This window comes from Cyanistes caeruleus, chromosome 3, assembly GCF_971803275.1.
Source record: "Cyanistes caeruleus chromosome 3, bCyaCae1.hap1.1, whole genome shotgun sequence".
Classification (NCBI taxonomy): domain Eukaryota; kingdom Metazoa; phylum Chordata; class Aves; order Passeriformes; family Paridae; genus Cyanistes; species Cyanistes caeruleus.
In genome coordinates, this window is record NC_141703.1 from 22,495,165 (window position 1) to 22,501,245 (window position 6,081).

A 6,081-nucleotide genomic window follows, 5' to 3' on the forward strand; every position below is an offset into this window, starting at 1 on the left:
AGTCTGAGGGGTGACATCATTGCTCTCCACAGCTTCCTAGAGAGAGGAAGAGGAGAGTTTCTTCTCCCTGGAACCCAGCAACAGGATGTGTAGGAAGGGTTCAAAGATGAACCAGAGAAAGCTTAGACTGGGCATTAGGAAGGATTTCTTCTACAGAGATGGTGATCAAACCCTGGAATAGGCTTCCTAGAGAGGTTGTTGATGCCCCAAGTCTCAGTCAGTGTTTAAGAGGTATTTGAAAAATGCCCTTCACAATATGTTTTAAGTTTTAGTCAGCCCTGAAGCTGTCAGGCTGTTGAACTGGAAAATCATGGCATATTAGATAATTCTGGTGGCAATCATGCCCCTGATAAGTTGCAGCTGTATAAGACAGGTGGCCAGCATTGGAGGAGAAGAAGCATGGAATATTGACCAACCACAAAAGAGTAAAAGGGCACACAGGTGTTATGCATGTGAGAGAAAAGTATAAAGAGTTAGGAGCAGAGAGGTATTGTTAGAGCTAGCAGGTTCTGCTGTGAGGGGAAGGAGTTTGTGTTGGGTCGTGCTGCTCATGGGATTGCAACAGAGAAAAGGCAGTAGGCTTTAATAAACTGCTGATGGTTGCTACCATCTACAGTGTTAATCTTTTGAGCCTGCTGTCAATCAAGGGAAGATTTTAGATAACCAGGGACTGATGCTGATGCCATTCATGTAACCACCATCAAATTGGTGTCCTGCTTTAGGGGTGAGTGACAACAAATGGTGCCTCTGTGAGGAGGGACTGATGACAATAATGATCTCTGGAGAGTGTGTCCCAGGATAAACAAGATCTTTCAAAAGCAACATGAGTCTATTATCAAACAGGTAATAAGAAGGTTTTCAAAAATATGATCGCTGTTGCCCACATTCAGAACATCCAGGTAGATTCTCTGCATGCTTTTGAGCTTTTAATCTAACACAGAAGAAATATCTATCAGTCTACTATTTGTTGTATATATGGCTCCTAAGAAGATCACACATGAACTGCCTTAGCTTTTTAATATTTTTAAAATTTTCTATTGACAGTTGAACAATTTCTGTTGCACCCTGAGTTTTGCTATAAACCCTTTCTCAAAAAATGTTTTTTCACCAGTAGCTATAGACAAAGTAGCTGTCTTACTCAACATTATATATTCCAACTCACTGTATCACAATGAGATACATATTTTTATTTTTCTCTAAGTATGTGTTAGATTACAGAATTTTTTTCACATGACTCATAGTATCAGCTGAAGGGGTGTTAGTGTAACAGAAGAAAGTGTCTCAAATTTTTACTTAAATTTTAGATACTTCTAGGCGATAAAGAAAAAAATATCAATGAAATTAGAAGGAAAAAAAATATAAGGCAAAGGTAGTCAAGAAGCAAAAGAAGAAAATGTTCGGATGAAAGCATTTAACTTTAGAATAAATCCTGCAGGCAAAGCTAAGATTCCCTGAAAATATTCATGCCAAACCAACTTGTCAGTAGAAAGAGAGCTATTTACAGGCACAAGAAACCTAAGAATGGTGAGGTGAATGTTAATAGGAAGTGACTTTCCCTGCCATTATTGATCATGCTAATGGCTCTGAATATTGCTCTTCAGGCTGATGCATGGTGCGTGAAAAGGGGATGGTGAGTCCTAATGCAGCCAGCAGATGAGACATCCCCCATTCCTTGAGGTGCTTTAGTATGTATTTTCTAATTTTACAGTAAAATTCATCTTTCACAGGGACTAAAATGAGTAAAAGGATTTCTAATATTTGCATCTGCTTCTCTGTCATTGTCTCATAGATTAAATCAAATCTACTACCTAGTGAACAAGGTCATTTTTTGCCAGTTTAGTGCCACATTACATTAAATTCAACAAACATATTACAGCAGTTTTCTGATGTAGTACTAGCTGTATCAGAGGTTCACAGCTAAACTTTCACTTTTAACAATGAGTTCAAAGGGTACTGGTCAAATATTGCTTCTGGTCTTAACTTGGCACATGAAAGACACCATCTGGCTGCATTTTAACCAGGCATTGAAATAATAATTTAAATAGTTATAGATATGGCTCTAATAATGACTAAAATTTATTGTTTCCAGGTTCTTTTTTCTTCTAAAGCTATTTTTACTTACAGTACCGAGGCTTTAATGCAAATATCATATTTAGGGCAAACTATATATTATATTATATCAGGTTTTTAAGCTGCTGGAGCATATCCAAACAAAAAAAAAAAGTTGGTGAAATGTCTTATAAGGTGTGGCTGAGAGAGCTGGAGCTGTTCACTCTGGAGAAAAGAAGGCTCAGGGAGGACCTCACCTCAGCACTGCCTGAAAGCAGACTTCAGGAGATGGAGGTTGGGTAGTTCCCCCAAGCAACAAGTGACAAGTCAAAAATATGTGGCCTTCAGTTGCACCTTCAGGGAAGGTTTAGGCTGGATGTTAGGAAAAACTTCTTCATCAAAAGGGTTGTCAAGCTTTGGAACAGGCAATCCAAAAACTGGTGGGTGGAGACACCATCACTGGAGGTATTTCAAAGAAGGATGAATGTGGCACTTAGGGACATGGTTTAGTGATGGTGTTAGCTGTGCTGGGTTAACCATTAGACCTGAGGATCTGAAATAGTTTTTCAGTCTAAATGGCTATGCAATTCTATTTGGACAAAATTCCTAGTCTTCAAATTTTTTTTTTTTGTGCTGTTCCACCTTTTTTACAGATGGTATGCATCTATGGCTACCAATTGATTTTGATTAGAGAATTTGAAGCTCTTGCTAATTACATGTAAAATGAATCTGGGGTAACTTGAGAAGATCATTCTTGGTGACAAGAGCAAAGGATCATTACACAGTGATGCTTTCAAGGGGACATGGAAGTTATGAACTTTTTTCAGGAAGGTCTGATTATGTTTGTTTCTGGATGATGATCCACACAAGATATTTTACTTTTAATCAATAATTCCCTGTGGTTTTCACTCTTTTTTTCCCTACAGATTTTAACACAGAGAATTTGAACTTTAATTGCAACTAGATTAGTTTAAAGAATTAAATAGTGTTTACCTGACCTCACAAATCCTTTCCTTAGCTGGTTTTGCTTCACTAATAGATTTGAAATACTGTGGATTTCAGTGAAGAAGTTATCTATTTAATCTATATATATCTGTGTGCATAAACAAATTTACCTTCTCCATATACCCCTAAGTGAGTCAGTTTATACAATATATGTAATATACATATACTTGTGCATGCATATATATTATTTAGATGTGATTGTGTATCTATAGAGATATTTTAACTTTCATTAAATTTGATTGAGTAAAAATGTTATTAACTGCCTCCATTATTTCAATTCAAATAGAAAATGCAATGCAAAACCATAATTCCCTTTAAGTAGGGCAGAACGCATGTTGTGAGTTAGAAATATCAAAATGATGGGCTTCACATTTGTTTGTTCACTGTGCCATTGTTTTCTGCTTTTTTTTAATCTTTGTCAGTCTTTCTGTCTGAGTGTGACATGATGGGGTACAGAAAAATCATGTAATTATTTTTTATATTAGTTTTATTTTATTATAAGAAAGGAGGGCTTTTTTAAATTCATTCTTATATTTATTTTTGTAAGACAATTGTGATGGTTTATATATATTTTGTTTATAATCAATTAGAAATATATGATAGCCCCAGATAGAAATGTGTAAAAGAAAAAAGAGGTTGTTTTATTCTCCCATTATTATTTTACGAAATAATTATGAATCTTCAATTAACACATAGTTAAATAATTTTTTATATCAAATTGTGTCACGATCAGAAAATTCAACCTTAGGAACGCACAGTCCAAATAAAAGAAGAATTTTATCACAGTAGCTGAGTTTTGTCATAGTACTGTGGTTTGAAATGGATATCACACTGAACCAACTTCATCGTATTTAACCCCACATGAAACAAAGCAGTTCTTCTATTAGCTATTTGAGATTCTATTAGCTCCCTTGACTTCAGTAGGAGCTGACTGCATCCCAGTGAAGTAATTATCCTCACTCAGCTAAAAGAACAGAAGCAACTGACTGGGGAGAGGTGCTGCAGCAGAGGCTCAGCGCTACTCACACAGCAGGAGTGGGGATGAAAGGCACCAGGCACCATCACAGGAGCCACTCAACCACCAGGTCAAGATAAGAAAAGAAAAGCTGTTGGCAGTAATTCCACCTTTCCCTGAGGAATAAAAAAAGCAGCCCTAGATAGCTTTCAGGAAGGATGACAGAAACTTGAAGACTGTAGAACACCTGCACTTAAACTACAAAGAAAAGGAAAAGCTCAATATGTGTTCAAACCAAGGGATAATATACTGCCTCAGGGTATTGTGCTTGTAAACTGCACAATAATGCTGCTGGTATGCACATATGTTATTTTAAATGCAGCATGAAAAAAATGCTGAAAATGAGAAAGTCATGCTGTATATTTTAAGGGAGAACTATAATCTCTATAGAAGTTTCTACAGAAAAAAAAAAGTGCTTTGTTTTCATGCCTAAAGGATTTATTTTTATGCATTCTGAAGAAAATGTTGTGATATACCATAAAGAAAATTTACAGTTAAATCTGTAGGTATTGATAATTTCTCTTTAGGATACATCAATCTTAAAACATATTGAATAAATAGTATGGTAAATTTTATTATGAGTTAATAAAATCTCCTTTATCTAGTGAGGAGTAAAACGAAGTAAAGAAACTTAAGACTGGCTAGAATAAAACTAGTTACACAGAATTTTACACAAAAAATGATAGTGATGCCAGAATGATTGCAAAAGGAAATGCCATGTCCTGCCCCTGAGGAGGAATGACTTCTTGCTCCAGTAAAAGCTGGAGCTGTCTGGAAAAGAGCTCTGCAGAGAGGAAGGAACCTTTGCATGTTGGTGGACAATAAGTTGAACATAAGCCAGAAATGTTCCTTCCTGGGAAAGACAGCTAAATTCCTCCCTGGCTACCACAGGCACAGTGTTCCCAGCAGATTGACAAAAATGATCCTTCCCCTCTTGCTTAGCCCCAGGAATGCACATCTGGACTGCTGTGTTTAATGCTGGGCTCCCCAGTGTAGGTAGTGTGTGCAGCTAAGGGCTACAAGGATGATAAAGGACTCGGGGCATCTGTCAGGGGAGCCAGGCTGAAACAGTGGGGTTGCTCAGCTTGGGAAGAGAAGACACAAGGAGAACTTAGAAATGTGTAAAAATACCTGCCAGGAGGGAATAAAAATGCATATGCCCCTACTAGGGATTAGACTACCTTTGGGATACAGCTGAAAATGACTGACAGGTTGTTTCCTCTATAAAAGAATACATTTAGCTTGCAACAAAACCACTCTGCAAGTTGAACCCCTGGAAATCACAAATGGATTTATGCAAAAACTAAAATACAGTTCCAAATTTTATAAAATAATGTAAATGCATTTTTATCTTGCTTGGTTTATACTGTGATGCAGGGTGAACATGAACATTTAATAATCATTGGAAAATGCAGAACACAGAGCTCATTTGTTGCAGAAAATTTGTCACTGCCAGAAAAAGGCATCAGTATGGAACAATACAAAATTATCTGAGAAAAACCTTAGCTGAAAAACAACAAATGTGACACTTTCACCAAGGAAAATCAGACAAAATATCACTCTTCATATGGGATGACAGAACTGGAGCACATGTGCACTCAATGTGTGATACAAAGATGACTAAGCTGTCAGCAAGCTAGAACTAAATACCCAAAGCATGGCTTCTTGCTGAGAATGATCTAACTTTGAGTCAAAACTATCCTGCCAATCACTGAAATATTACCAATGATTAATTACCTGACTAATTACTTGAGAACATGTAGCTAGTCCACAGCCAAAAGCAAGGAAGCCTATTCCTTCCTCACATTTGTCCTTTCTCAGTCCATGACGGTGCCTTACAAATGTAGTGTATTCCCTGACTCCACGGAGGATGGATGGAAAGTCCACCTGCTGCTCCCATATCTTCCTGCCTGTCTACCCCACTCTGCTGAGGTGCACATTACTGGACTGTGTGCATTTACCTAGGACATGAAGGTGATATCTATTGAGAGACCACCAGCTATTCACCAGTC

General features: G+C 37.3%; 1 long non-coding RNA gene across 2 annotated transcripts; it reads left to right on the forward strand.

The window, feature by feature from the left end:
* The first annotated feature begins 492 nt into the window (after nt 1–492).
* LOC111922768 (uncharacterized) lies at nt 493–3,839 on the forward strand. 2 transcript variants are annotated; one of them, XR_015285397.1, is made up of 3 exons: nt 493–843; nt 1,602–1,685; nt 2,703–3,839. It is a non-coding gene; the product is annotated as an uncharacterized LOC111922768 (long non-coding RNA). The 2 variants fall into 2 exon arrangements; XR_002860716.2 differs by having other exon boundaries at nt 496–843; nt 1,602–1,677.
* The last annotated feature ends 2,242 nt before the right edge of the window (nt 3,840–6,081 follow it).